Source organism: Cupressus sempervirens, chromosome 8 (genome assembly GCF_028749045.1).
Source record: "Cupressus sempervirens isolate cs-2001-9-10 chromosome 8, ASM2874904v1, whole genome shotgun sequence".
Taxonomy (NCBI): domain Eukaryota; kingdom Viridiplantae; phylum Streptophyta; class Pinopsida; order Cupressales; family Cupressaceae; genus Cupressus; species Cupressus sempervirens.
The window spans coordinates 196,978,812-196,995,763 of NC_143125.1; positions in this window are offsets into that span (position 1 = coordinate 196,978,812).

Genomic DNA, 16,952 nt, shown 5'->3' on the forward strand with positions numbered 1-16,952 from the left:
TCTGTAGAAAGAGGCCCAAAAGCTTACCCCCTAATACCCCCAAGTCTGAGTATCAAGAGGAGGAGGAGGAAAATGATGAAGAAGAGGATACAGAATTGGAGGAAGAGAAGAAGGGGGAGGATAATGAGAAGGAGGAGGAGAAGGGGAGGGAAAGTGAGAAGGAGGAGGAGAATTTAGCTAACATGTCAGGGAATCCCAAGAAAAGGAAAGCAGATGAGGCTTCACTACTAGAAGAAACTAATGATTAGATTCTAGAGACTCCAGGCCTTGGCCCATCTATTTCTCTATCTGAGAGGAAGATAGAAATTCTGGTGGAAGAGAGTGGGGAGGTGATAAAAAAAAATAGGAGGAGGTCTTGGAATAATTTTAACATGAAAATTATGAAAATGGGGATAGTCAAGGAGCATATGAATCTCCAAGTGATGGAAGACAATAATGGCAAAGCCCACTTTGATGAACTTGTTGATCTTGTATTGGTTGTTATCTTAGATAATGTGAGGGAAACTAGGCTTAATCTTTTGAACAATGCAAAGAATAGCATGATAGACAATTTTTGGTCTATCAAATGGCTTTCCATGAAATAGAAGACCTTAAGGGGAAAAGAAGCCAGGAAGGAAGCCAACAAAACAGCAACAACCAGGGGCACAATGAAGAGAAGAGAAGCTAGTATGGTAGCCAATTGCACAGTAGCGTCCAGGGACACAATATTGACTAGGAGGACAAAATCACCAAGGTTGAACAAAGAGTCCAAAGGATGGAGTTCTCCCATTTGAACCTAGCTAATCAGGTGATTGCTACATTGAACACCCTAAATGAGAATATTAATAGTTTGGGTGAATCACTGATGAGTGATGGATTTGGTGGGAAAAAGATGGAGAAGGCCAACTTGGACATTGTGCAGGCTAAGGATGATTTGAAAGAGATTAGGGATCTAGCGGATGTTCAGAACCAAGACCAAGAGGGCACAGACAATTGGAAGGCCAATGAAGCTGCAAAGACCTTGTAGGTTCTTGATAGGGAGAACTAATAGTTAGTGTTTTTTGTTTGTCTCATCTTTTTCTTAGGTAGCTAGTTTTTTATCTCCTGGTCATGGGCTTGTTGTTTGGTTTTGGCTTTTTATAAGCAGATGCATTATAGCTAGACTGTATTTAATAGTTCTATTTCAGATATGTTGTAAAAACTTTTGGGCTTTAGGATCCTTGTAAAACCTATTTTACCTAATCAAAAACATCATCTAAACATGATATAGAAGCATTCAAATGAAAGTATAAATCATAAGAAAGCATACTCTAGAACCCAAAGTACCAAGTGAAAACATCTAGCAACGATTGCACTAGGATAATAGACTGTCTCTATACACCGGTCCCCAATAGTAGTGGAGGTAGCTATGCCTCCCAAAAATGTGGAACCCATAGGTCCACTCCCATCTTACTGATGGAGATTAAAATCCAACCACAAACACACAACAAAGCAAATGTCTATGGCTAACACTCACACCAGACAGTAATGATGACTCAAACCAAGAATAGAGACAATGCAAATACTACAAGTCTTGGTCAGACACTCAATGGGCTACTATGTAGGGGTTGACATCATGGAGAGTCGGTTAGCATCAGAAATCCCAAGCTAGTATTGGCAGCTCACACTTCCCAACAGGAGGAGCACATCCTAAATCTTTTTATTATCTTAGTTGTATTACCACCCAATGTTTTTATTTAGTTATCACTTATAACTTATAACTTCCTCTACTAACCCATGGGAGTAGTCACTAGGCTATGAGATAGAAGCCCCTTCATATGCTTCCCTACCCTACCTATGCTCATCCAATGATGGGTGCCCATAGGCATGCATATTCCCAACCCAACCCTAAATGATCATAACTTTTGGCAAGTCCATGGAAGATCAATCCTTGCAAGTCACCCAACAAATCCATGTGTACATGCTCATGTGTGGCACACCACCATCACAAAGATCATAAGACAAGGACTAGATGAGAACACAATAAAAATATAGCTCAATCAAAAACAAGCTCGAGAGGACAGATATGGCATGCAGCCCAATGCAACATGAAAGTGAAACAATGGTCTAACTAACATCCAAATAGATGATCCAGGTCCATGACCAACAACATGCCAAGAAAACCTAATAAAATTGAGTGTCATGCAAAATGAAGTAAAAAGCCCAAAATTATAAAACTTCAAAATTGAAACTCATTTGGTCTTTGGGCACAAAAGCCTAAAAAATCAAATAAAATTTAGGTTTGGACATCGTATGCAAAAATAGCCAGCATAACCGTGCAAAACCCCAAACCCTCATCCCAAAAATTGAGAAAATCTTCATATCCAACTAACCGAGTAGAATTATCAAACAGAAATGGAGGGGAACACTAGTTCTTAGCCTCCAAACAAATAGCTCCCAAAAACAAGACCAGAAATGGAGCTGCAACATGAAAATGGGAGAGCCCTACCAGCTGACAGCCAAAAGGGCTAAAATGAAAAACATCTAGGTAAAATAAATAATTCAATGATATGATAAAAATGACGAAAAAGCAAGGTCTCCTCAAGATGGATCCAACAAGACTAACCTTGCAAAGATCCCATGCCCGCAACTCTCACAACGAACAGAACCGTGATCCTCCAAAAGAGGATTCTTAAAAAAGCTCTCAATTTTGTATTTTGAAAAAGTGAGAAGTGAGGAATTAAATTCCTCTTTCAATACTTATTCACTTTTCAAGTGAATAATCGATTAGGGCAAATAGCCAGTTAGACTACCTAGACTTCGAATTGACCCAAACGAAAATAGGTTATTCCTAGAAATAGGAATTCACCTATGGAAAAGCTGCCGGAAATTAAATTAAATTAAATTTAAAGCCCAAAATCACATAAATTTCCTTAACAAATTTCGCGATAATGTGAAACTCTAAATGCATAGACATGCTCACTGGTCTTAATCACATAATGCAAATGAGTCTGGATTTAACAAATCACCGAAAGGTTTAATTAAACATTTAAATAGGATACGTTAACCATACAAGGATGAAATTGGTAAAATGAATAGCTAAATCACTAACTCAACATGTCACTACTAGGAATATAAATCCTACACACTAAAACACACAATCAAGTGCAATTGCATATAATAACATAGTTGAAGGAATAAATGCATTAAATAACTAACTTAACCATTTATTCAATTATACTAATATAATCCATTTACATCACTCATGTTTGCATAAAGCATAATGAAACAAGAATGAAGTAAATATCCATAGCACAAAATCCATCACATAATAGAATCAAAGATATGTCCAAAATAATAGATAACTAGACAACATCATAGACCTATTGTCATCTTGAAATGGCATCAATGTGCAAATACGATAAACTAAATAGCATAGTAGGAAAACATCTATGATACTGAAATCAAGGTATAACATCCAACCCTTAGGTCATCTCGAAAGTAACATAACATTAGTATCAATTATCTCTCAAATCAAAATATAACAAGGTTTAGACTGCAAACATGAGAGGCACTACAAAAATAATGAGATAAGTAAATATTTTGCTGAAGATATGAGGAAAGAGTTTGAAATGCCTATGACTAGTGAGCTAAAGTTCTTTATTAGTCTACAAGTTAAATAAATGCAAAAAGGGGTTTATATAACCCAATCTAAACATAATAAAGAGATATTGAAAACATCTGGAATGGAAGACTCAAGACGTGTCGATACACCTATGGCTACCAACTATAAACTATCAAAAGAGGATGAATCTAATGAGGTGAATGAAATGTTATACATATCAATGATAATAAAGTTACAGTTTGTTGTTCATAGCAGACCTAACATTGCACCTGTAGGTAGAATAGTTTCTAGATTCTCATCTAATCCTAAAGACTCACATATGACTGTTGTGAAAAGAATATTCATATATCTTAAAGGTATAGAAGATTATGGATTATGATATGAAAGAAAATGAGACTTCAATTTGAAGGTATATACAGATGTGGATTGGGATGGAAAAATTGATGATAGAAAGAGCACAAGAAAAGGAGCAATCTATCTAGGAAGTATACTAGTGTCATGGATAAGTAAGAAATAAAATTGTATTTCACAGTCTACTACTGAAGTTACATATGCCACAGTTGTCATTAATTATTAAAAACTGTTATGGATAAAGAAAATACTTGAAGCAATACATGATAAAGTTGAGGAGCTAGTTGTGAGACAATGTGACAATACAAGTGCCATCAACATATCAAAGAACTTAATAATGCATTAAAAAATAAAGCACATAGCCCTCAAGCATCATTTTTTGGAGATAGTATAGGATAAATTGTCCAATACATATCTACAAAGGAACAAGTTGCTGATATATTCACTAAACCACCACCTAAGGAAATGTTTGAGTATCTAAGAGGTAGAATGGGGGTCCTACCCCTATGAGACATTAACTAAAGAAAAGATATTGAACATGTCAATTCATAATACTTTACCATAATATCTAAAGCATGAATTCAAAAATAGATGGACTACTCTATGGGGGAGCATTCTAGAAAAAAGGAAGAGCATAATGACTACAGAAAATGGAGAATATTTTTGTAAGGTTGATCATCTTTGGAATTTTTGTTAAAGGGGGAGAATGTAAAAAGATGGAGATTATAAGGCATAGGGGAAAAATACAAACAAGGATACTTCAGCATACTAGAATAGAGAAGCAAAATGGATAAGGGCAATACATGTTTCATCACTAAATGTTTACAATCAATGTCATAGGGGGGATTGTTGGCACAACCAATTTAGTTGATGAAGTTGTTGAAGAAGTCAAGTTGTGGATGGTTAGAACATGATTGATAATATGATGATTAGTTATATTATTTTTCATTGATGTTAAACTATTTGACATATTCTTTTGACATGTTACCATATCTTTTAGAAAAGAAAGTTGTTAGAATGTTAAGTAATGACTTGGACACATTGATAAGGATCTTATTAGGGAACAAATAATTGTAAACAATTAAATGGTTTGATTATTTATTAAAAGTATGACAAGGAGGATACTATTAGATAATAATGAGAAATAGTGGAAGTCTATAATAAAGAAAAGAGAAAACAACGGTTAGATGTTGATTTGAAAGGAGAAGGTGGGAGCAATCATGAATAATTCAAGGAATATGGTGATGACACAAAAATTGAGTTAAGAAGGAAATGAAGGATTCTTCAAGAATTTTTTACAAGGTCAAAAATAACTTATGGGGATGATGGGATTTTCAAGAACAATTTGATTATGAAGTAATGATCATTGGATCTAGGTTTAGGGTTTATGATTGAAGTATTACTACATAAAGGAAAAAGAAGAATATTTGTTGGTATAGTTACAAGGAGAAGATGAGAATAGTGAAGCTTATTATGAATAGACTATCAATGAACATAGGAACAAATCAGTGAAGGATTGTTGCAATCATAGGAAAGGGAATAGATTCGATTAGAGGATTTTGATGCTAAATTATTGTGCTAAAGAACTTGAATGGATCTAATTTAGGAAAGTTAGTGCAAACTATAGATCAGTGTGTGTTGTTACTTTCTACCAATTGTGATAGTAAAATCCCTAATTGGGTGACCTTAATAGGTTTATTTTAAATCCTCTAATAGGGTGGCATTTTTAGAGTAGAGTGTCTATATCCTCTAATTAGATTACTCCTATTAGGGTAAAGACTTTAACATGTCTCAAGGTAAATCCCTTAACAGGGTAGCACCCAATTGTGATTTTGTAACCCCTAATCGGGCAAGCTCCTAATTGAGTGTATTCCAGAAAAGTACAATTATTTGTGGGCACCAATCTCATGCTATTTTTTTCACCCTAACCAAGTTTCCATGAGATAAATATTGGAGTTTTATTTTTTGGATGGATGTTTAATGTCTAAGTAATTAATAATGATGTTATAGGTTAACCAAAACTAGTATCATAAATCTAATAAATAAGTTTGAATTAATGATTTATTGATTAATTTTATGACTATTGATTCACCCCCTCCTCTTAGTAATCTTCCTATATCTACACTAATATTTCGAGAACAAAAGGAACGAAGTTAGGTTTACACCAATGACTATTGCAGTGCTAAAAAGGATCTAGTTAGGTTTACATCAAAGAACATCATCTTGGGACCATTTTATGTTATCCATGATCATTCTTCTCAAAGACGTAAAGATTATCTACTTGGGGTTTCACTAAGAGGTTATCTTGATCCAAATCATTTGGCATATTCTCTAACAATGTTTGTGAATATTTAACCTTAAGCAAACCATAATAACACAAATGATGGAAAAAAAATATTTAATAGCTCATAGTATGCTAGATCAATTATACATGCAATCTTCAACCCACACTTGTGAAGACTATCTTTGTACAAGTGTTAAGGCAATTTAGAGTAAAAAATTATATTTATAAAACTTTCTTTCTCTATTTCAATCAAACCTAATATTCTAAGACAACAATCGATCAATATGACATCTATCATGACATGTCTTCATTATTATATTTTAAGTCATCACTAATTAATTTATTACAACTTCATTTGTATATTTTTTATTTATTTTATTTATTTATTTCAATTCATTAGCTTAACAAAAATTGTGTATCATTGTGATTAGACATTATTTATCATTGTGTTTAAACTAATCATCCCAAACTAACTTATAGATAAAGTTGTCCATATTCATATACAATCATGTATAACTAAGTGATAGGTATATCCATGGAAATGGGGAGGACAAAGGGGGTCAAAAGTGCCCATTTTAAATCTAAAATCACCAAAAACTAATCTTTGATAAGTAATTCATAATACTCATACTTCAATTTTCAAGGAATGAAAAGAATATTATTATTATGTCTTAAAATATAGTTTTAAATGCTATTATTTTTATTTTATTTTATTTTAATCCTTAATTTTATTTTATATGGTGGAGAATAAGAGGGTCAAATGGGTTTAACATACAAACTAAAATTTATATCTGATAGAAAAATATATCATAATATTCATTAGATTTGTTCCTGACAAATACTTTTCCTGGAAAGATGGATTATATGATACAATTTATCCTAGTTTTTTATGCTAACTTCTAATCAATATATATCTCTATTTTAGTTTTCAAGTTGAAATGTCCAAAAGATTATTAAACATATTTTTTCTTAATTTTGAATAAACCTAATAAAATATTATTATTTATTATCTATAAAATGAATTCAATAATATATAAAATTTATTAATAAAAAGATAAATTTGACTTTAAAAATAGGTGTGGATAAGTTTTTTATGAGAAATTAAGATATTAGAAAAATTGATTAAACATCAAAGTATTAATTTATTTTGGAGAATAGATTGCATTGTTATAGAGGTCTACAGGTTTTCCTTACATATGCAATTTGCCATTGCCCAGGAAGGTTCTAGACATTTCACCCTAACCCTTGAGGCTAACCAACCCTAAAATTATATATAGAGTAAGCTCAAAATAATTAGGAAAGTTATTTCAGGATTTTCAGATAGCCCAACTTCCAGAGACTATAACTTGTGAACTGTTGAGTTGATTGGCTATTATGATCCCATTTTAAAATCATCATATCCTCTTCTACATTGCTTAACTCATGCAAGCTCAAGTAAACTAATTTTTGGGCCTCATACATAGCCTCTAAAAAAATTTATACCAAAAATCTACAATAACTTTAAGAATATTCATGATATGAGAATGAACCTAAACCATCATGATGATTTATCCAAGATGAACTTCCACCTCTAAAGTTAGAACATCCTGGGCTTCTATAATTGACTTACTAAGTAGAAAGCTTCCACAAATAACAACTTTTCATTAAGACAACCCTTATTCAAGAGACGAAAAGGAAATATTTTTGGGTGATGCAAGATTTCTCTTACACCCAGGATGAGCTAGCATCAAACCCATGGAATGTCTTGATCCCTTCATTGTTTATCTTATTTTTCATGGTATATATGCTCCATGTGTGTGTGTGTGTGTGTGTGTGTGTGTGTGTGGATGTGGATGTCAATGTAGACATAGATGTAGATGTAGATAGATAAATATATAGATAGCTATAGATATAGATATAGATATTGAAGGATTTGAGAAATACAAATCCACAAAACCCAAAGAATGCCTGCATGCAAGAACCTATCATAGAGAATAAATGACAAAGAAGGGGCAAGGGTTTTTCTCTAAGAATATGGAAAATTATATTGTTAGACTGAAAGAAAATGAATGAAATTTACAATTGATCAATCCTTATAGAAGGATATCACAAAACCTAAAAGGAAACCCTAAGAGGTAAATGACATTTAATAATTACTATTTAATTATTAAATAGAAATGCAAGTGCATAAAGGGAAATCTTAAGAAGGGAGTAAAGGTAATTAAATTAATTAAATTAAATTAACCCTTTACTCTAACACCCCCCCCGCTTAAGATGACAAACAATGCAGCTACACACAATACATGAAAAAAAAAAGGAAACTTGTATCTCATCAACGAGGTTTGATGAGGTACCCAATCATAACCAAATCTTTATGAACCAGAGAAATAGGGAAAACCACATGGGAAAAACCCTACTCCAAAAAGAGATAGAAAGAAAAAGTACAAATGATATGTCTCAAGAGACTCTCTCAAAACCATAAGTACAATGAAATCCCCCATGATAGAGGCTTGAGACTTCGTAGCTTGAATTGCAAAACTCATATGTTAATGAATAGACCAATTTGGCTCCAATCTAAAAGAAACAAAGGCAGTGGACAAGGAGGATGAAACCCCTAAATGTAAGTTGAAGCTAGAAGTCCTACCTGATGCTCAAAGGAGAATGCATGAGAATCTTGAAATGGAATCTCCAATGGAGGTGGGATAACAGGTGTGTTGAATCTGTCATCTAGGAGGAGATGTGTACATTATTTGATATATCCTCAACAACTGCAATAGGTGGCTCAATGATTGGAGTTAAAATGGTAGGCAATGTTGAAGAGTAATCTTATGCAATAGATAGAATCTAAATAGGAGATGGAGATGTAGAAGTCACAACACTAGTCTTAGGAACAACATATAAGTTCAACTGACCTGACTTCACCTCAATAGTCTCTCGTGAAGAAGGAGAGTTAGTCTCTGATAGTGGAGATGGTGGACCAAAATGAGAGAAAGAGCATAGGTGGGAAGAATGATCAATAGTCCTTGTAGCAACAATATTGCATGTCTCATTATTTTTGATGTACACTGAATCTTGTGCAAACTCAACTGTCTTCCCTATCCCACTGTGTGTAATCTAATAAATAGAGAGAATATTAGAGGATAAAAATGGAATACATAGTACATCATGAAATATAGCATCATCAATGTCAATAAAACCTTTCCCACATATACTCATAATAGTGTTGTTCCCCATCAAAATGTGTGGAGTAGGAGAAGCCTCAAAAGAAGAGAACAAATCCTGAGAAGATGCCATATGGTGTGAAGCACCTAAATCTAATAACCATCCAGAAGTATGTCGAGTAGTAGTTGTACATAGTGCAAGACCCTTTCTTATGTCTTCACCATCTAACTGAAATGATGATGAAGAAGAAGATCTATGTGAAGTAGAAGGAATATTAATGTTGCTCTTTTGAAGGAGAGTTGTCAAATCTAAAACCTGTTTGGCATAGCCATCTAATTTTTTCTCATAGCAATATGAATCATCATGATTGGGACTATTACAATAAGCACACTTTGGTCTTTCTAGCTTTGGTTTATCCCCTTTAGGAGTAGGTGGACCCGATGTAATGTGAGGACTAGAATCAATCTAAGAGTCTCTAGGATGTGAATTTTGTTTTTTCTCCTTCTTTCCAGAAGATGTTTGAGCTACCAATTCATGAGTTTGTGAGCCTGTGAGAAATTAACTTTCTCTTGAGTCAAATGATCACAAAAAACCTCAAAGGATGGCATGGTAAATCTAGTGCCCAAATCATCCATCGTGAAATGGAAGGTAGAAGCAAAAATCTAAAATTTTCCATGAAGCTTAGAAAGAATCAAGTAAATGCACTCAGTGTCAATCTTGGTTTTCCCACAACCCTGTAATAAAAATCTTTTTTTTTTTAACTTCATAAAGAAGTCCTCAATGGAAGGAAAAGAATTTGGTACAAGAGAGGTAAGCTCTACCTTAGTCTAAAGTGCCCTAAACTCATTCACTATACGAAACAAGCCATCAAGCTTGGTCCATATAGCTAGAGGGGTATTGCACCAATCAAGATGAAACTGTAGACTATTGAATACCTATAAAGAAATCAACCTCATTGCCTCATCCATCTTGTTCCTATCATACATGACCTCAAAAGGCCTCTGTAAAACTGGATGCAATGTGTCTAAACAAGACCACAACCCTTTTGACCAGAGAAGTTGGGCCATTAAGGACTTCCATGTGCGATAATTATGAGGGGTCATAAGTTCTAGATAAGAAGAGGTCTCAGCAACTGTTTTAGAGGGTGTTGGATTTTTTTTAGATAGTTCTGGTTTGTTGGTGTAAATAATAGAAGTAACAATAGAAAACACCCCCTATAATGCAAAAAATTGAACCCTAGCTGCTAGAAGGAATGCGTCTACAAGAAAAGAAAAAAATTCTTTAGTTGAGTATCACAAATACTTGGTAAAAAATACTGGTTAAATGATAGATAATCTAGAAAGTGCTTGAGGAGATCTTTTCGACGCTTTTTTTGGATTGGAAAACAAAGCTAAAATGAGCAAGCTACGCCCCCCGAAAGATAGAAAAAATCATTTGACTTTGACCAAAAAAATAGGTACCAAACTGGAAAAACAAATCAAAAAATGCCTTCACCATCATGTCCATCTCATAATCATCTTTTCAGTGATATTTCTTTTTCCAAAAAATGCCTCTGTATGCTCAAGTTAGAGCCAAAAAAAAAGGTACAAATGATATGTCTCAAAAGACTCTCAAAACCATGAGTACAATGAAACCCCTCATGATAGAGGTTTATATGACTATTATTGATAAAAGTTAAGTGTTATATTTAGTCATGGTACACATTGAATATGATTGTATATTATGATTTTGTGTGTGTGTGTGTGTTGATAATTTTTTAAATTTGAGTGGGAAGTTGTTTTGGTTTAAGCATATTAATGTAGAAGTCATTTGGTAACAATCATTAGTTGTGAATTGGTCTAGAAGTGGTTTATATTGCCACAAAAAATTTAGGAAATATGTTATTTATTTGGTCAAGGGAGAGGGAGGGTGGATGAATTTTTTATTAAGAAATTTTAAAAAATATTGTTGAAGATTTTTTTTTAGACTACTTGGTTTTGAATATTTTTGGAGAGGAGATTTCTTAAGATGTTTACTCTTAGTTGGAGGATTTTTTTTTTTTTTTTCATTTATTTAGTCTTCGATATTTCTATAAGTGGTGGTGGATAGATTTATTTTCATTAAGGTTCAATTGTCTTCCACTTGTTAGAAACAATAGTCCGCCAAGATAACTGAGGAGTAAGGAGGGGGCGGGGGGGGGGGGGTGAATTAGTTATCCAATAATTAAAAAATTTATTATTCTTAAACAATCTTATCCATTCAACCAAAGTAAACAACAACCATAACAAGATGCACATAGACAATTACACTAGATATGTTGACTAGGGAAACCCTTGATTAGAGGGAAAACCCTAGTGGGAATGATGCCCACAAGATTATGTACTAATATAAATATTCCTTGTTAGAGGATGGACCCTGTTCGGAGTCTATTACAACATTTAGTACATAGAGTCTCTGTTAGGAGACTTTGAATCCCTGTTAGGAGTTGTAGTATAATATATGTAAGAAGAGGCCATTGCCCAAACATGCAATTTCAATTACAAGAAGAGCTCACTGCCCAAACAAGTAATTTACTATTAAGTTCCTCCTTCCTCTATTTTTTCAACTGAACCAATCACTATCAGACCTTGTAGACTAGGTCACAAACCTTAGATCCAAATATCAAACCTTGGATCACACTATAAAACCTCGACAATGAAATTTCCTTCACTTTTGCTCTGCTCTACTCAACTTATCATGATAAAGGAAAACATCCTTCCTTTATATTAAGTCCATAAAACAATTCCCTAAGTCAATTGTTACACCTTCTTAATTAATTATTATAGGACCACATTAAGAACACGTTACACTTAGTGATAACATATATCTTTCACCTTGCAACTTGAATAACTTTCTGTACATACAATATTATGACTAGTGATCTTGAATATGTCATCATCAACATGTCTTCTACACATCCTCAACCTTGATTCTCAGAATAACAATTCTGCTAAGAGATATAACAAGTTTACTAGAACATGCCTCTGTAAACTCTATCTCAAAATAGACATCACCAATGCTTACATAGCTTCTTCCAGACTTAACATTTCTTCACCCAACATTAACTACATATACTAGATACTTAGAAGTATCTCCCATAACCTCAAATAGTGAGAATACTGAACTAGTCATTCATACTAACTTGATCTTTCTATTGTTCTTCTATCAGATACCACAGAAAGTTGCTATGTTGACATCAATGAGAAGCTCGGTCATGAATGTAACATATTTGAAATACTCCCCTATAGGAATATCATTAGCATTCATGCTTCTAAAAATCTGCCCCTTTGGCATTGATGGCAACATAGATGAAAAACATCTAGTTCCAAGAATACCAACAGTTAAAGACTATTAACTTCTCTTTTCAAATCCTCTTCATCAATCATTCTCCCAAACTGTTTTCCATGCTAATCTTCTCCCCAATTTGATTTTCATGCTAATTTTCTCCCCCATTGACATCAATGTCAAATTTTTTAGCATCCATCAAACTCTACAACAACTGATTCTTACTAGCTCAGGTGTCTAAAGACACTGTTCAAAAACAACATCCAATAAGAGTCCTTGATGACTATGTCCATCACAGATATTCCCCCTCTATCTATCACAAATACTCCCCCATATAGGAAGCATCAACATTCAGTCCAGATAAACAATGGTGCTCTATTACACTGGACTAATAAACTCTTACATCTTCTACTCTGATGTAGGAAGTGGCATAAACCCTAACATACCTTGCAAATACTCACAAGTCTCTTTGGGGAGAGGATTAGTGAGTATATCTACAATCTACTCTTTAGTGCCCACATACTTCAATCTAATTTCCTTTTCTGCAACTTTCTCTCTCAACATGTGATACTTGATAGAAATGTTCTTAGTCTTTGAATGCAACATTGGATTCTTAGACATATTTAATGTGCTTGTATTGTCACAATGTATGACAACAGGTTCACTAAATTCTATCCTTATATACTTTAGCATCTACTTCATCCAAACAAATTTATTACAATTATTTGCTGCTACAACATATTATATATTTTTTGTACTTTGTGAGGTACAATCCTGCTTCTTGCTTAGCCAAGAAACAAATCTTCCTCCAAGAAAGGAGGCTCCACCACTAGTGCTATTTTTGTCATCCATACTGCATGCCCAATCAGCACCAGTATAAGCACTTAGAGTGAAATCATTAGATCTGTCATAACATAATCCAAACTCTAGTGTTCCTTTCATATATCTAAATATCCTTTTGACCACTATATAATGTGCTTCTCTGGGATCAGCTTGAAATCTTGCAACAATTCCAACTGCATTTTCTATATCTGGCCTTGTGTGAGTCAAATATTGCAAACATTCAATCATAGATATGTACTTCTAATTAATAGTAGGTGTCTCATCCTTTCTATATAACTTGTGTCAAGTTACCATAGGTGTTCCAATAGGTTTACATATTTCCAAACCAAACCTTTTTAGCAAATCCTTCAAGTACTTAGTGTGAGAAATAAATATTCCTTCCTTATTCTATAGAATCCGCAATCCTAAAAAATATTTCATTTCTCCTACCATACTCATTTCAAATTCTTTCTTAATTTCTTCTACAAACTTTTCACTTTCCTCATCATTTCCTCCAAATATGATATCATCAACAAATATTACCAAAATCATTAGTCCATCATCAATTTTTTTATCATAGAGATTACTATCTGTCATACATTTTCTATATCCAAGCTTTGTCAGATGCTTATCCAACCTCACATACCAGGTTCTAGGTGCTTGCTTCAAGCCATAAAATGCTTTCTTCAATCTACATACTCCAATGTATACCTCTTCTTCAAATTCTCCATTCAGAAATGTTGACTTGACATCCATCTGATATACTTGAATTTCTTATATGTTGCATATGCTGAGAATAATCTTACTAGTTTTATTCTAGCCACAGGAGCATAGGACTCATCATAGTCTATTCCTTCTTGTTGTGAGTAACCTTTACATACCAATCTTGCTTTGTTTCTTACAACCTCTCCTTGTTCATTCATTTTGTTCCTGAATACCCATTTAGTTCATATCACATTCTTGTATGCTGGTTTGGGGACCAATTCCCATGTCTCATTCTTTACTATTTGATCCAATTCTTCTCGCAGAGCTTGTTTCCAATGATCATCTTTACATGCTTCATCTACATTCTTATGTTTAACTTGAGATATCAAACATAGTTTGTCATTAACTCTGCTTCTTGTTATCACACATTTATCTTTGCTTCTAATGATTTGCTCAGATGGGTGATTCTTTATCATATTCTTTCCTAAAGTAGGAGTTGTTATCTCAATTCTTGGCTCTATTGAAGGTTCTGAGCTTTGTTCTTGCCTTAACTTTCCTTCATTTTTCAAATCATTGTTAGTCTCAAAGAATACTTCATCATTCCTTGGTTTAGTAACAACATCATCATCTGAATTGCAATCAACTATTCTTTCTTGTATCTTGAATTTCTCATCAACTCTCACATTTGAACTTTCTATAATAGTCTTAGTTCTCTAATTATAGCATCTATAAGCCTTTCTTTTTAATGAATAACCAAGAAACATACATTCATCACTTCTAGCATCAAACTTACCAATATCATCATCTCTTTTGATATAACACTTATTGCCAAAAATTCTAAAATAATTAACTATAGGTGAGTGACCAAACCATAGTTCATAAGGGGTCTTGTTTGTGTCTTTCTTGGCCTATACTCTGTTCAATGTAGACTGTTGTATTCATAGCTTCTTTCCAAAAAATCTTGGATACTTCATTCTTAGCTAACAAAGCTTTTGCAGCTTTTGTTACTGATCTATTTCTACTATCTGCTATACCATTCTGTCTAGGGGTTCTCAGAGCTAATAATTATTTTTTGATTCCATTTTGTTCACAAAACATGTTAGAATCATTTGAAGTAAATTCTCCCTCTTTATCTGATCTCAAACATTTAATCTTCATGCCTAATTCATTCTCAACTCAATTCTTAAATATCTTAAACTTATCAAATGCCTCATATTTTTCTTTAAGAAATGCAACCCACATCATTCTAGAAAAGTCATCAACTAAAATCATGAAATATCTTTCACCATAGAATCCTTTAGTCTTGGTAGGACCACTGAGATCTGTGTCTACAATCTCTAATTTTGTTGTAGTAGTAAACTTCTTACAGGGAAAAGAAGTTTTGTTATGCTTTTCCAGAACACGCTCCTTGCAAATTGTGTTAGAAGGTTTTACAATCTTAGGCAAATCTCTAACCGCAAACATACTACTAGTCTTCACAATGTTGTCAAAGTTTATATGACAAAATCTCTTATGCCATTACCAATTGTCATTTACCTTTGCAACCAAACATGTCATTTTAGTAGGATTCAACTGAAATACATTACCTTTGGATCTAGTTCCTGTTCCAATTACCTTTCCAACTTTGCCTCTGATCATGCATGTCTTTTCTATGAACTGCAACTAATAACCTTTATCCACTATCTATCCAACACTCAAAAGATTATGCTTCAAACCATCAAAAAAATATACATCCTCAGTGTTAGTTTTACCATCAAGAGTTATAGATCCAATACCTTTGATTTGGCATGCTCCATTATTTCCAACTCTAACAATGCCTTCATCCTAACTTTTGAAGTCAAAAAACTTATTCATATCACTAATCATATGATGTGAACAACTACTATTAATTATCCAATTAGATTTCTTTTCAACCTAAGATACCAAAGCTACTTTCTCTGGGCTTTCTTCTTTGATTGCTACAAATCATATTTCATCATCACTAGCACTTACGGCTTGTTCATCAAATTCATCTTCTTCATTTGCATACAAACACACTATCTCTTCTACATTTGTAATTTCCTTTATAGGTTTTCTCTCTTTTAGGACACTTAGATGCATAATGACCAAATTCATTGCAAGTCCAACATTTAAATATTTTCTTACCATATTTTTCTCCTCTTACCAAAAGGGTGACTCCTTCAATCTTTTTGTCCTCATCAGATCTATTGCTGCTAGCAAGATCTCCTCTAGCACTTGTGCTCCTTGATAAACTAGGTTGAATATTCAAGGCACTGAAAGTTGTTTCTATTTTGGTCAATTCTCCAGACTATCTAAGCTCATTCTCAATTGCTTCAAGTCTTCCAAGCAATGTCTCCTTTGTAAAATATTTGGTACAAGATATCAACAATTGTATCATTTGGACTATTGACTTAAACGATGGTGTCAAAGTCTTCAATATCTTCCATATGACCTCATCATCTTCTTTAGTTCTTCATTGAGCTTTAACACCTACAATGATTTATGATATTCTGCCTACATATGATCTTATAGATTCATCTTCCATTATTTTAGCATCTTGAAATGCACAAATCCAATTTTGTAGCCTCAATTTCTTACAATGTTCATCGCCTTCAAAACTAGTTTCCAAAGCTTTCCAAATCAAATATGAAGTAACAAGTGACTTTACCTGATTGTATTCAATTTTAGGAAGTGGAGTCAATAGTGCTTCTCTAGACCTCATGTCACACATAAAAAGATATCTTTCACCCTCAGTACAAGATT